The 16,638-nt window shown below is 44.2% G+C and overlaps 1 protein-coding gene across 2 annotated transcripts in view; it reads left to right on the forward strand.

Annotated features, from left to right (window-relative positions):
• The window catches only part of STXBP4 (syntaxin binding protein 4), a 1,994,403-nt gene that overhangs the window by 870,934 nt on the left and 1,106,831 nt on the right, over window positions 1-16,638 (forward strand). The gene's annotated exons all lie outside the window — the stretch shown is intronic.

Consider the following 16,638-nt stretch of genomic DNA (forward strand, 5'->3'; position numbering starts at 1 on the left):
AACAAACATAAGTGCATTACATGATTAAGGACCATAAAAATATCCAGTAAGACGAAAGGTAATCCTGTAGGAAGTAGAAACATAAACTCCAGAAAAAGAAAATGAAACAATTTAGTAAGAGACAGGAAGCAAAAGACAGTCACCTTAGTAACAGAAAATAGCCACACTAAGCCACAAATCAAGTTACGTTCGCACATAAATACAAGTAGACTAGAAATGTCTGCCATGCATTTGTTGACATAAGGGGTAAAAGCCTGATGATCCAGTGCACAAAAGCAAAACTTCATGAATGCAAGATGCATATTAAAATAGAAATAAAACACACATACAATTACTATAGAAAACAGGTTAATTAAAGACAGCAAGCATGTCATCAGCTATACCTACTTAAGATAAATGATAATGGTACTGGGTGAGCATTACTACTTGCATGTTTCTTTTTTCCAGTTCTTGGGAGCTGTCATAAAAATGATTATTACCTTACAAATATTTTAGGATACAACAAGTATATCAGTACTTAGACGATGATGATGGTGGCGGTTGTGGTGGTAGTGGGGGGCTTACTGCTTGTAAGTATTTGCATGTCAGTTCTTCTGATTGCCACCTAAATGATTAGTCTTGTGAACGTTCTTGAGGCTGTGTTACATGAAAAGCAGATGTTCATCGTGTTACACTGCTGCAGTCATTACACTTGGGTTATCCTGCCATCAGGCGGTTCCCCAGTCGGCCTGAGTTCCAAAGTCTTGGTCCGGCGTCAGTTGCTGTTGCCTCCTCCTTGACGTCCGTGCGACAGGGGTATATAAGATGCAGCCGACGCCATTTTCTTCAGTCTTTCTTGCCACGTGGTGCCCGAAGCAAAAGCAGTTCACAACTGCCGGACCCGAATCCAGAACTGAAGTCTTCTACAAAGCTAAGTACCCCGTTGGGGAAACGTTTTCTTGCCTCAGACCGATGTCAGTAAAAGTTAATAACTGTATTTCTTGTGGGAAGCAAATACCTCATAAGGATTTCCATTCCTATTGTATCCCATGCCTAGGCCCAGACCACAACGTCACTGGTTGTCGGTTTTGTGCTAGGTTTAACAAGCGCACTATTAAATGTTGGTTTGATTTTGCCCGACATTATTTTGGCAGAAAATTCAATTACACCATGCCGTCGGAACTTCTGACGACCGGAATACATAAAAAGCGCAAAGACAAGGACAGGCATCCGAGGCCCAAAACTGACCACGAGGCCTCTTCTAGGCCGGTCACCGGTTCTCCGGTTTTCAGCGAGGCACCTTCGGAGCCCCTAACGACCGCTTCTGCAGAACCACAGGCCACCTCCGACTCCCACACAGAGCTGGCTGGGCCTTCGGACGCACAAGTTTTTCAGCCTACTGAAACTAACCCTTCAGAGGGAACCGAAGTAGCTGAGTAATCCACAGTTTCATAGGGTGTTTTCAGACCTACTCAGTTAAGCATTAAACCCTCTGCTAAGTCTAAGCCTCCCTTAAAAACAAAGAAACAAATACAGCATTCTCCAGGACAGGCCTCCATGCCTAAGAAACAAAGGCTCAAAATGGCCGAAGACCTAATCACCCTGATCAGGGGGTCCCACCCCCCACCTGATAAAAGGCCCAGACAGGATGCAGACTATGAATCATCCGACCAGGTGTCCATTTCTTCAGATTCATCCTCAGACCTAGGATATTATTTACCCCCTTATGAGGATTCTGATGCTGAGGAATCTATTCCATCAGCCTCTCCGCCTGAGGACTACTCCTTTGGGGAAACCTTGCATACCATGAGGGAGCATTTCCATTGGGAAGGCCAGGATTACTCAGAATCCAAGAAAAGGCTCAGAGACTTCCTTTTATTACCTCAACACAGACCCCTTGCTATTCCACCAGTGTTAGATATTGTGGATGATGTGTATACTGAATCCAGCTTAAATCCTGACTCCTTACCTCCAGCCCCAGTTAAACCTGATAGATATTACAGAGTCCCTGACTCTCACAAATTTCTGTATAAAAGCCCTGTTGCTGACCCTGAAACTATTTCTCAGGGACCCAAAGGGATTAAGGCCTCATCAGCAAAAAACCCAGTTCCCTCTGACAGAGATTCCAGAGCATTAGACAGATGGGGGAAAGAAAGTATATCATTCTGCAACTTTAGCAATGAGAGCCTTAAATTGCCAGTTTCACATGCTAAAATATCAGCAATTTTTGATGTCTCGGTTGAAACAAAAAATGCTTCCAGATTCAGATCCTCCTAATTTTAAAGAAATGCAGGATTTATTGCATGCAGCTGAACAAGTGGGAAAACATACTTTGCAATGTGGTTTTGATTCTTTAGAGGCCTCCTGTAGAGCAGCAGTTACAGGCTCTGTCATTAGAAGACATGCTTGGTTAAAAGAACATACGTTACCAGATCATGTTAAAGCAAAATTATTGGATGCACCTTTGCAGCTGGATGTGTTATTTGGAGTTGAGGCAGAAGAGGTATTAAAGAAGATGGAGGATAAGGCAAAATCTATGCAAACGGTGAAGGATTTCTTACAGGTTCAGCCTCCTTGATTTAGCCGAAATTGGCCAACAAAGAATTGGTCCTTTCCAGTTACAGACAGACCTCAAAGGGGCAGATACAGACATCCAAGAGGTAGAGGACAGCCACAAGGTCCTTACAGGCCTCGACAATGGGTTGCATCAGGCCACAAAGAAGGGGAAGACAGGCCCCAACCATATAAAAAGCAGCCTCAATGACTTCCCACTACAGCTGCCAAACAGCTCTCTCTTGGCAGCCCCCTTAGGAGGAAAACTGGCACTTTTCTATCACAATTGGCATTGGATCACCAAAGACAAATGGGTTCTCAACATTGTATCGCAAGGTTACAGGTTCCACTTTCACACTCTGTCAAGGTTAAAAGGAATGCCAAATCTTCCACCAAATCAATGGGCAGAGGCTCAAAAACAAATTACAGCACTCATGGACATGAGAGCTATTCAAAAGGTACCACCACAGGAGCAAGGACAAGGATTTTACTCAAGACTCTTTCTGGTTCCCAGAAAGGACAAAGCCTGGAGGCCCATTCTGGATCTTACTTCTCTAAACACTTACCTGGATGTTCCGAAATTCAAAATGTTGACACTACAGCAGCTTCTTCCCATGCTGGGCAAGAAAGCTTGGCTCGTGACCTTGGACCTCAAGGAGGCATACCTGCATGTCCCTATCAGACAAAACTGCAGAAGATACCTCAGATTCATAGCTGGTTCAATGCACTATCAATTCTCTGCACTGCCCTTTGGCTTATCTACTGCACCCAGGTCTTCACAAAGTGCCTGGCACCAGTAATTGCATTTTGCAGACAGAAAGGAATTCAAATTTATCCGTACCTGGACAACTGCCTGATTCAAGCAGAGAGCAAGGACATTCTTCTAAAGCATCTGGCGTTCGTAAAAAAGTTATTAAGTTGCCTGGGGTACACAGTAAACGAAAAGAAATCAAAACTAGTGCCCTCACAAGAGATAATATTCCTGGGTGCTAGCTTGAACACAACGGCCCAGATGGCTTATCTCACACCAGACAAGCAAGGACAACTGACTCAATACTTTCAATTGATGGCAACAAAGACCCAGCTCCCTGCAAGAAAAATTCTGCAGGCCTTGGGTTACATGGCATCCTGCATACTACTAATTCTATATGCCAGACTGCATATGAGGAAACTACAGTGGTACCTAAAGAATGTATGGTCTCAACACTGTCAAAGTTTGGAAACAGTTATACCACTGATCCCTTGCCTTCAATAGTAGTTTCAGTGGTGGGCTCAAGCTTGTCACCTCAACAAGGGACAGTCTTTTTTCACAACCCACAGCCAGGCAAACACTGACAACAGATGCATCGGATTACGCCTGGGGAGCACACATGACAGGCAAATGTATTCAGGGCACGTAGACCACAGAACAAAGGCATCTTCACATCAATCAAAAAGAGATGCTAGCTGTACAAAATGTGATTATAGCTTTCAAGGACCTGCTGCATCCAGGACAACTACTCCTAAAGACAGACAACACCACAGTTATGTGGTACATAAACAAGCAAGGGGCACTCACTCCTACCCCCTATGCAGACAAACTATGACTTTATGGAACACAGCTATAAATCCCTGGGACAAACCTACGATCCCCCATCCACCTATCGAGATTCCTCTTGAAGAGATTCAGTGAGGTGCTCTGCTCACACGAACTGGAACTCTATTCCAGAGCGAAGGGAGCCTCTGGGTTATGAACCTGTCCCTCCAGCAAGTTCTATTTATTTCTGTGCTGAGGTTCAAATCCCTCGAGCGTGTGGCTCTAAGGGATTTAGATTTACTGAGGTGGAGCATGTCCATTAATTCTGGATTTGACATAGCTTTATATGTCAGGCATAGATCGCCTCGAAGTAGGCAGTATGAAACTGAGTAGAGCTGGAGTTTTTTTAACCGAGCAGCATATGGCATCTGTTTGAGACCCTTGATCCTCTTGGTGAGATACTTTTGGGGTCTTTCTAATTGCTGCAGGTGTCGGGTAAGGTACATCCCAAAAGGGACATTGTATTCTATGATGGGCCTGATGAGGGATGAATAAAGGGGCACGATTACCTCTCTTGATCTAGATGTGAAACCCTTCGTGATGAGGTGGGCTATGTAGAAGGTCTTTCTAACCACTTTGGCAATGTGGTTTTCAAAGGAGAGATTGCTATCAACTTGGGTCCCCAGGTCCCTAATAACTCTCTGTACTTAATGGGTTTCCACCTATGTGGTAATTTGTGGGCACATTGTTTTTGCCAAAGGGTATGACTATACATTTTTTGGCATTTAGCTCTAAACCATGGCGCTGGCACCAGTCATCTGTCTCTGTGAGACCCTTTTGAAGGATGTTTGTGTCAGCTGGAGAGTTGATTATGGCGCCCAGTTTGCAGTCATCTGCGAACTTGGTGAGCCATAGTCCTCCCACGTTTGCCTGTACCTCGGAAAAGTATATACCAAACAAGAGTGGTCCCAGGACAGAACCCTGTGGGACGCCACTTGTGACTGGTTTCGAGTCTGACATGGCTCCAGCAACTCTCACTCTGTGGGTTCTGTCTTTGAGCCAGTTTGCGACCCATCTTGTGACATAGGGGTTTATATTTAAGCTGGATAGCTTATCTATGATGCCCGAGTGGGGTATTGTGTCAAATGCCTTTGCAAGGTCCAGATAGGCTGTGTGGACTACCTTCCCTTCATCTATGGCTTTGGTGACTGTTTTGAAGAAGTCAACCAGGTTCAAAAGGCAGGATCTGCCCTTGACAAAGCCGAACTGGGTAGGATCTAGTGTCTGTAGGTCCCCAATGTCTTTGTTTATGAGCTCCATGCTGATCCTCTCCATAGCCTTGCAGACTAAGGTAGTCAGGCTTATGGGGCGATAGTTTCCAGGGTCCGTAGAGGCTCCACCTTTGTGGAGTGGGACCACTGTTGCTGTACACCATTCTGTGGGCACATATCCTGTAGTGAGGCTAGATTGTATAGCTGTTTTATTTGAGGGATTAGTTCCTCTTGGAGTTCATGTAGGACGCAACCTGGGACGCCATCTGGTCCCATGGAAGCAGTGTTTTTTGCTTTGGAGAGGTCAGCCTTCACCTGAGCATCAGAGATGTTTGGGAGGCAGCCCTCTGCTGGGATAGATACTTGCTCTTTTGGGGGGGAGGGGGTGGAGAAGTTCGCACTGAACCTGTCTGCCAGGATATTGGCGATGTCTGTGGGTTCAGTGTATTTTTTGTCGTTTAGAATCAACTCAGAACAAGTCTGGGAGTTGCATCCCAGGTTTCTAACATAACTGAAAAAAGCCTTATGATTGTCTTTGGTGTCCTGTGCAATTTTTCTCTCGAAGCTGACCTTGGAGGATTTTGTGAGGGATTGTAATTTTTTGCTAGTACTGATCAGAGATGCCTTCCCTATTAGGGATTTTGCTCTATCATGTAGTAGCTTCCTCCTTCTGTTGTACAGTTTATTTATGGCAGGGGTCCACCAGACTGGACGCCTGCCTTTGGATGATTGGGTCTTGGTTTTGTTTGGGATAGCATGATCCATGCATTCCTGGAGATGTCCGTAGAATGCGTTTATATAGGATTCTGCAGTTTGGGCCGTAGTTTCCACTGGCCCTGGGGCCTTGAAGGATTCCACTTCAGTTTTGAGAAGTGAGAAGTTCACTTTTGAGAAGTTTTTCACTGTGGTTTTCTGGGCTGGGGGTGGGGTCGGGATGTGGACATCCATTGAAATTATTCTGAAACCACACAAAAGACCAGTGAAAACAGCTCTACTTTCCAAAATAAGAATTTAATAAAAAACTTTTAGTTGTCTCTCCTCTCCTAGCGCCTCGGCTGCAAGCCTTTACAGAGTATAATTCACTCTGCAGGTATGATTGTAGATGTTCTTGATGTTTCACTGTTGCAGTCATCACACTTGGGTTATCTGCCTGCATGTAGCCCTCAGTCGGCCCGAATACCAGAGTCTTGGGATTTCTGCATTGGATGCTGTTGCCTCTTCCATGACATCAGGTCATCATGGGTATAAAACATGCAGCCGACGCCATTACATCAGCTTCTCTTGCTGCGTGGGAACCTGAAGCAGAAGCAGTTTGCAAGTGCCGGTCGGCTGCTTCCTGAAATTTTCGTTTTTCGAGTTTCAAACCTGAAGTCTTCTAAAGCTAAATACCCCGTTGGAGATCCTTTTTTCTTGCTCTAACCGATAAGTTAGCAATTGTCTTGCCTATAGAAAGCAAATATGCTACAGAGATTTTCATTCTTACTGCGTCATCTGTTTAGGCCCAGACCATGACGTTACTCACTGTGGGTTTTGTGCCTTGTTTAGCGCCCAAAGTATTCGTCGTTGGGCTATCTTTGTCGCTAAATTCTTTGGCTCTCATTCTCTGTATTCCAAAATGGCTTCCATAAGCCATCCGACTTCTGATTTTCCAAAAAAAACATAAGGATAAAGACAAAGACAGACCGCATAGGTTCAAAACTGCCGACAATGCTTCCGCTAAGCTAGTCGCTAGTCCACCGGTACTCAGTGAGGCGCTTTCGCAGCCCCTGATACCCATTTCTACAAATTCGCAGGCCTCTGCTAAGACCCATTCGGAGTCTGGTATGCCGCAAAATGCTTCTTCGACTATAGAACCTGCGGATGTCTCTACCTTGGATGGGCCTGGAGCCGCTGTGCAGGCACCGGCTTCTGAGGGTGTATTCCGACCTTCCGATGTTCTTATTCAACCGACAACTTCGTTTTTTAACAAAACTACTGAGTTTCTCAGGCCCAGAGTTCGCACTACGCCTAGAAAACCAATGACCAAAGTGCATGCTCAAGCTTCCATCCCACAGAAACAAATGCTTAGAATGGCTGAAGACCTTGTAACTTTAATTAGGGGAAGGTAGCCTTCCCCCTCTAAAAGACAAAGTATGGATTTTCCTTCAGACGCTACAGACCATGAGTCCGATGACTCTGATCCCTATGATTTCAAGGACATACCCTTATCTACCTATGAGGATTCAGATGCAGAGGATTCTATTCCCTCTGCCTTCCCTCCAGAGGACTTTTCTTTCTGTGAAACCTTGCATACCTTAAGATAGCATTTCCGCTAGGAATGCCAGGACTACCCACAGTCCAAAAAGAGACTCAGAGAATTTTTAGACTTGCCCCAGCACAAGCCTGTAGCTATACCCCCTGTCCTGGATATTGTAGAGGACCTCTTCATGGAATCCAGTCTTACTCCGGATACTTTACCACCAGCTCCTAGAAAGCCTGACAGTACCCAACTCTCACAAATTTCTCTTTAAGAATCCCACTGCAGATCCGGAGACCATTTCCCAGGGACCTAAAGGCATTAAGGCTACTACAGCCAAAAACCCTACCTCTTTGGACAGGGATTCTAGAGTTTTAGACAGATGGGGTAAGAAGGGTATACACCTCTGCAACTCTTACCATCAGGGCTTTGAATTGCCAGTTTCACATGTTGAAGTACCAGCAGCATATTATGGAACTAATTAAACAACAAATGTTGTTGCTTCCAGATTGTACAGAAAATAAAGATTTACAAGAGTTAATCTATTCTGCAAACCAAGTTAGGAAACAAACTTTGCAGTGTGGCTTTGATGCTTAGAAGCATCTTGCAGGGCTGCGGTCACTGGGTCTGTACTGAGAAGGCACGCTTGGCTAAAGGAACAAATCTTGCTAGACCATGTCCAAGCAAAATTACTAGATGCTCCATTACACCAGGAACATTTGGCACAAAAGCAGAAGAAGTTCTTAAAAAGATGGAGGGAAAAGCTAAATCTATGCAAATTGTTTATTTATTTTATTTTACATTTGTTAACCGGGAAAGTCTGACTGGATACAGGTCCATTTTCAGCAGAGGCCCAGGGAGAAAAGCTCCAGGTGTACATAACTACATTACTAATTACTAGTATAATTACAGTGAAAAAGTATTACAGCGAAATTACAAAAATGGAAATTTTAAAATATGTATAGATAGGGACAATTTCAAGTCACATATTCATTTTAACAATATATATCGGCAGGTACAATTTTAAGTAACATACACACAGGATAGGTTGCTAGTTAGTTGTCTAAGAAAGAAAATAGTAAAATCTTCCTCATTCTTTCCATAGGAGAGAGTTGTACTAAACTGTAAGTGGTTAGTGGCTCACTGACATACTCTGGTGAGGCTCCCATTTACAGATTCTGTCAGTTTGGGGTTAGTCAGCGTTAGTACAGGGACAAAGCCATTGTGTTTGCAGGTATTTTTTAAGTGATGTTTTGAATTGGCGTAAGGAGGGGTCATCGGTGAGTTCCACAGGAAGAAGGTTCCATTTTTTTTCCGACAGTTAGAGAATAGTGATGCATCTGCTGAATTGTTGGCTCTAACAGACTGCACTAATACTTTGTTGGAAGAGCGAAAAGTCTTTAGATTACTGTAGGGGGTTGATAATGTTTTTCAGTACTGGTGTACTGTCTCAGTTGTAGAGAATTTTATGAATAGTTATTAGTTGGGTATATTGCAGTTGGTTGGGTAATTATAGCCAGCCTAATGATTGGAGGTTAACACAGTGATGTGTTCTAAAAGCTGACCCAATGGCAAAGTCTTGCAATGTTATTATAGCAGCTGTTCAATTTATTGAGATTTGATTTGGATAGATTAGCAAAGATGGTTGAGGCATAAAGAAGGGTTGATAGCAGATCTGTACGAGTGATAACAGTTCTAGTAGAAGGGGTTAGGAATTGCTTGATCCTATATAAAAAGCCTAGTTTTTTGTTGACTGTTTTAATAGTTTTGTCTATGTGAGCATCGAACTTAAGGTTATTATCTGTGATTACTCCCAGTAGTGTAGTGCTAAGTTCTGGGGAAATTATGGTACCATTGTTGGATGTTATTGTGAGGGGTGGTAAGGAGATCTTGCGAGTGGGGGAGAAGAGCAATAGTTTGGTTTTGTTTGGGTTTAGTAGTAGTGTATGACCTGTCAGCCAGTTCTCCACTTAGTTGAAAGTGATTTGTGATACAGCTTGTAGATCTGAGGGGGAGGTGACAGAGCAGATTAAGGTGGAGTCATCTGCGTACTGAATACAAGTTGCACTTGAGATGACTTTATGCAGGTCATTAGTGAATAAGGAGAATAAGAGGGGACCCACTATAGATCCTTGAGGGACTCCGAGAGTGACTGGTAAAAGGGATGACGGATTCTCTTTCCATAGTACAGCTTGTTGTCTGTCACTTGGGTAAGAGCGAAACCAGTTTATTGCTAGGTTATCTATGGAGAGTGATTGTAGTGTGTCTAAGAGTAACTGGTGGATGTTCATCGTGCTGTGCTGCTGCAGTCATCACACTTGGGTTATCCTGCCGTCAGGCGGTCCCGCAGTCGGCCTGAATTCCAAAGCATTGGTCCGGCATCGGTTGTTGTCGCTTCTTCCCTGACGTCAGTGTGGCAGGGGTATAAAAGAGGCAGCCGACGCCATTTTCTTCAGTCTTTCTTGCTGCACGGTGCCCGAAGCAGAAGCAGTTCGCAAGTGCCGGTCGGCCAGCTCCTGAGATTTTCAGACAGAATTTCAGCCGAAGTCTTCTATAAAGCCAAGTACCCCGTTGGGGAAACTTTTCTTGCCTCAGACCGATGTCAGACAAAGTTAATAATTGTATTTCTTGTGGGAAGCAAATACCTCATAAGGATTTTCCTTCTTATTGTATTCCTTGCCTAGGCCCAGACCACGACGTTTCTGGTTGTCGGTTTTGCGCTAGGTGTCAATAAACGCACTATTAAGCGTCGGGCTGATTCCGCCCGACATTATTTTGGCAGAAGATTCAACTACATTATGTTGTCGGAACCTCCGACAACCGCTATGTTTAAAAAATGCAGGACAAAGACAGGCAACCTAGACCTAGACCAGATACCGAGGTCTCAGTTAGGCCTGCCGCCGGATCTTCAGTATTCAGTGAGGCGCCTATGCAGCCCCTGACTACCGCAGATTTAGAAAATACGACTACCTCTCAGTCAGAATCTACTGGGCCACTGGAGCCGGTTCCTCCTCAACTCGCAGACGCCAGCCCTGGCGGCAATCCGGAGACTATGGACAGGCCTTCGGTTTCAGAAGGCATCTTTAAACCGACGACTCTCTCCGTTAAGTCATACGCTAAGCTTCCAAAGGTTAAGAAACCGGGTCCACAGACTCACACACAGGCCCCTATGCCTAAAAAACAGATGCTCAAAATGGCGGAGGACCTGATTACCCTTATCAGAGTTTCCCAGCCCCCTCCTGACAAAAGGCATAGACTGGAGGAAGATTTACCTCCTTCTGACCAGGAATCCATTTCCTCAGCAGACTCTGAGGAACAGGATGACCCCTTCCCTCTCTATGAAAACTCAGATGCTGAGGAGTCTATTCCCTCTCTTTCCCCCCCTGAAGACTTCTCTTTTGGGGAAACCCTGCACACGATGAGAGAGCATTTCCACTGGGAAGGACAAGATTACTCTGACTCCAAGAAAAGACTCCGTGAGTTTCTTCTTCTACCTCAGCATAGACCCCTAGCCATTCCTCCTGTTTTAGACATTCTGGATGATGTCTACACTGAATCCAGTCTAAATCCAGATTCCTTACCTCCAGCACCACCTAAACCAGACAGATATTATCGAGTCCCTGACTCTCACAAGTTTTTATATAAAAGCCCTGCTGCAGACCCAGAAACCATTTCCCAGGGTCCCAAAGGGGTTAAGGCCTCTACTGCTAAGAATCCACTACCTGCGGAAAGAGATTCCAAGGCATTAGAAAGATGGGGGAAAAAAGTGTATACCTCTGCCAATTCGGCCATGAGAGCATTAAAATGCCAATTCCACATGATTAAATACCAGCAATACTTACTTACTCAGTTAAAACAGAAAATGATCCCTCAAACAGATCAACTAGATTTCAAAGGGATGCAAGATTTGTTGCATGCAGCAGAACAAGTGGGAAAACTTTCCTTGCAGTGTGGTTTTGATTCTTTGGAGGCCACATGTAGAGCAGCAGTCACAGGGTCTGTAATACGTAGACATGCTTGGCTAAAAGAGCAGACCCTACCAGAACATGTCAAAGCAAAGTTAATGGATGCTCCACTGCAAAAGGATGCCTTATTTGGTGTCAAGGCAGAGGAAGTTTTAAAGAAGATGGAAGAAAATGCAATATCAATGCAAACAGTTAAAGATTTTTTACAGGTACAACCTCCTCGCTTCAGCAGAAACTGGCCATCAAAAAACTGGTCCTTTCCTGCTTCAGACAGACCCCAAAGGGGCAGGTACAGACGCCCTAGGGGCAGAGGCCAGGCACAAGGTACCTTCAGGCCTAGACAATGGCAAACAACAACTCAAAGAGGGGGAGACGACAGATCTCAACCCTTCAGAAAACAAACTCAATGACTTTCCTCTTCGCCTGCCAAGCAAAATTGCCCAGGCAGCACCTCTAGGAGGAAAACTGGCTCTTTTTCCACAAAATTGGCACATCATAACAAAGGACAAATGGGTTCTGGATATAATTACCCGAGGCTACAGATTTCATTTTCACACTTTACCATGGATGAGAGGCATGCCAAATCTGCCAACAAACCAATGGGCAGAGGCACAAAAGCAAATTTCAGCTCTCATGAACATGAAAGCAATTCAAAAAGTACCTGCAAAAGAGCAAGGTCAAGGATTTTACTCAAGACTGTTTCTAGTACCAAGAAAGGACAAAGCCTGGAGACCTGTCTTAGACCTTTCAATTCTAAACACGTACCTAGACATTCCCAAATTCAAAATGCTCACACTACAGCACCTTCTTCCCATGCTGGGCAAGGAGTCTTGGCTGATAATGTTGGACCTCCAAGAGGCATACCTGCATGTCCCTATCAGACAAGATTGCAGAAGATACCTCAGATTTTTGGCAGGTACAACGCATTATCAATTCTCTGCATTGCCCTTTCGCTTATCTACTGCGCCCAAAGTATTCACGAAATGCCTGGCATCAGTAATTGCATACTGCAGACCACGAGGAATACAAATTTATCCATATCTGGACGACTGCCTGATCCAAGCGGACAGCAAAGACATCCTACTACAGCATCTGGCATTTGTAACAAAGTTGCTAAGTTGCCTAGGGTACACAGTAAACAAAAAGAAGTCAAAACTAATACCCTCACAAGAAATAATTTTCCTGGGTGCCAGCTTGAATACAACGGCCCAGATGGCTTACCTCACGCCAGACAAGCAAAAACAACTGGCTCAGTACTTCAAAAAGATGGCAACTTCTACCCAGCTCACTGCAAGGAAATTTCTGCATGCATTGGGGTACATGGCATCCTGCATTCAACTAATTGCATATGCAAGGCTGCATATGAGAAAACTACAATGGTACCTAAAAAGTGTATGGTCCCAACACAGACACAGCCTCGAAGCAAGTATAACTCTCATTCCCTGCCTTCAAAAAGCGTTTCTATGGTGGGCTCAAGCATGCCAAGCAAACAAGGGCCTTCTTTTTGTCTCACCTCCAGCAAACCAAACCTTGACAACAGATTCATCAGACTACGCCTGGGGTGCACACATGGCAGGACAATGCATACAGGGCAAATGGTCTGCAAACCAAAGGCAACTACACATCAATCAAAAGGAGATGCTAGCTGTAAAAAATGCACTAACAGCCTTCAAGGACCTCTTGCATCCAGGACAACTTCTAATAAGGACGGACAACACCACAGTTATGTGGTACATAAACAAACAAGGAGGAATGCACTCCTACCCACTATGCAGACAGGCAATGGATTTGTGGAACACAGCATTAACTTACCAAGTACAACTGCAAGCACAATTCCTGCCAGGAAAAGAAAACATTTTGGCAGACAAATTAAGCAGATATTTGACAGACCCTCACGAGTGGAGACTACACCCACAAGTATTCTCAATGATAACTCAAAGGTGGGGACCACCAGACATAGATCTGTTTGCCTCAACCAACAATTGCCAGCTACAAAAAGTTTGCACAAGGGCTTATCCCCTGGCCTGGAAAGTGGATGCCCTATCATTCAGTTGGACAGCATTGTCAGTCTATGCCTTCCCAACTCTGCCTCTACTGACCCAGGTATTACTGAAAGCCAGATCAGAGAAACCACAGATGATCCTCATTGCTCCGGACTGGCCACGTCAACACTGGTACCCACTACTACGAAACTTGACTCGCAGCCCTCCATGGATCTTACCTCAATTCCGTATGCTGTTAACCCAACAAAACTCTCAGATCCTTCACAGTCAACTAAGGACCTTAAATCTAGCTGCATGGAAAATACCTTAAATTATCAAACAACACTTCTCTCAAAGGACGTCCAGAATGTCATTTTGGAGGCCAGGAGGCCCAGCACCAGAAAAACTTACTCAGACAAATGGAAAAGATTTTGTGTATGGAGCCAGGCCAGAAGACTAAATCCTGACATCCCAAATATTCCGCACATACTCCAATATCTAACTGAGATGCTACACAAAGGCCTTTCTTTCTCATCCATAAAGATCCATGCTTCAGCCATTTCAGCTCAATATGATATGGTCCCTCCCATTTTCTCTCATCCTTTGCTAAGGCAGTTTCTCAGAGGGGCAAAAAATATAAGACCCCCCAGAAAACCACCAACTCCAACTTGGGATCTAAATTTTGTTCTGGAAAAGTTAACACTTCCTCCTTTCAAACCAGCCTTTTCAGCAGAGCTTCAATACTTGTCATGGAAAACAGCCCTGCTGCTGGCTATCACCTCAGCACGCAGAGTCTCAGAACTGCAGGCACTTATGGCAATGGAACCTTTCATCATTTTCCATCAGGACAGAGTATCTTTAGGCACCAACCCTTCCTTCATGACAAAGGTAGTCTCCAGTGTGGCTCTCAGTCAGACCATACACTTGCGCACCTTTTATCCAAACCCACAGAATAAAGGAAAAAGACTCCTTCACTCTTTGGACATTCACAGACAGTTACGTTACTGTTTGGACAAGACAAAGGCCTTCAGAAAATCTGACCAACTCCTTGTATCCTATGCACCAGGCTTAGAAGGAAGGGCTATTTCAAAACAGACCATCTCCAAATGGATAGCACATTGCATCCGCTTTTGCTACTCACACCACGGGAAAGCAGTGCCTGCTAGTATTAGGTCTCACTCTACCAGGGCTACAACGACCTCAGCAGCCTTCCTCCGAGGAGTCCCAACAAAGGACATTCTGGAGGCAGCTACCTGGAGTTCAGTGCACACCTTCACCAAGCATTATCACCTTCCTCTATACTCAAAATCCAGAGCTGGGTTTGCCACTGCAGTTCTGCAGGGCATCTTAGCTGCACCTAACCCAGTTTAGCTCCTACCACCCAACCATAGCTTTGGGACTCTACCCAAGTGTGATGGCTGCAGCAGCATAGCACGATGAACATAGTACAGTTTTGTACTTACCATAAATGTAGATGTTCGAGTGGTTATGCTGCTGCAGTCCAGGTTACCCTCCCTCCATCCCCTCTACCTAATAAGGCTTTTCTTATACCTCCATGTACTTCAACCTTTGGGATGCATGTCTATATGGTGTATTTGCTTACAACTAGTACCTTTGTTTTGCACTAAGGTATGTTTTGCAAGCTTCTTATTTTGCCTTCTTATTTTGGGGCACCTGACATCTGGGGCAAGAAAAACTGAAGAAAATTGCGTCGGCTGCCTTTTTATACCCCTGCCGCACTGACGTCAGGGAAGAAGCGACGACAACCGACGCCGGACCAAGGCTTTGGAATTCAGGCCAACTGAAGGACCGCCTGACAGCAGGATAACCCAAGTGTGATGACTGCAGCAGCATAACCACTGGAACATCTACATTTATGGTAGGTACAAAACTGTACTTTTACCATATCAAATGCCTTGGATAGATCTAGGAAGAGGGCAGAGGAGAGCTTGTTATTATTGCGGTTTTGATTTATTGTATTAGAGAAGGAGAGAAGGGCTGAGGTCATGCTATGGTAGGGTATAAATCCATGTTGGGAGGGGGCTAGGAGAGAGTTTTGATTCAGATAGGGAAGAAGTTGCTTATGGATACATTTTTCCATTATTTTAGCCAAGGGAGATATAATTGCTATATGCTTGTAATTAGAAAGTTCAGTGGAGTCTTCCCATTTGTGTAGAGGAATAATGTGGGAGATTTTCCAGATGGAGAGGATGTAGGCTTCCAGAATTGTTCTATTGATTAAAACTGAAATGAGGTATGCTATTTCATTGGCTGCCTTTTGGAGATATTCAGCAAGTAGTAGGTCTGCTGAGAGGGTGGTGGGTTTCAGCTTTTTCAGTAAGGATTTAATGAAAGATGTTGGCACTGATTGAAGCTTGAAGGGGATTTTATTATCGAGTGTGGGTTTAGTGGTATTTAGGGTATTTTGCGATAGTTTGTTGGCTAGGGATTGCACTGTTTCAGTAAAGAAAGTATTAAAGGTATTGGCAACAGTTTAAAGAGGTTGTTGGAGTGTAGTTAGGGGGGTAGGGGTAGTTGACTGACCTGGGCGGAGTAGTTTATTAATGCCTGACCAAAAGTTCTGTGGTTGATTTTGGTGCTTTTCTTTTAGATTACAATAGTATTTCTTTTTATCTAATATAATAACCTTCTTAGTATCTAATATAATAGCCTTCTTAGTATCATTCCTCAACTGTTTATATAAGAGGTGGTCTTTTGGGAATTTAGTGGTTCTCCAGGTGGACCACACTTTTTCTGCTAATAATCATTTGTCTTGTATCCTTGGATACCCATGGTGCTACTTTGTTATTGGTTCTAATAGTACGTTTGGGAGCATGGTTGTCAAGGATAGCAAGAAATGTAGAGTTGAAGTATGAGACTACTTTATCTAGAGGAAGTAGTGTTAGGTTTGACCAGTTACATGAGTTATGCTCATTCAGGATATTAGTCTGAATGAAGTTCTTAGTATTTCTAATGGTTTTAAAGGTCGATTGATGAGGGATGTAATTTTTTTTTCTAATTATATAGATGAGGGAGTGATCACTAAAATCTTCAGGTAGGGTGCTTGCTTGGTATAGCTGCGGTGGATTGTTTATTAATATCCAGTCAAGGATACTTTCCTTATTGTTGGGCTTAT

Source organism: Protopterus annectens, chromosome 12.part0 (genome assembly GCF_019279795.1).
Source record: "Protopterus annectens isolate FY-2018-M chromosome 12.part0, PAN1.0, whole genome shotgun sequence".
Lineage (NCBI taxonomy): Eukaryota > Metazoa > Chordata > Ceratodontiformes > Protopteridae > Protopterus > Protopterus annectens.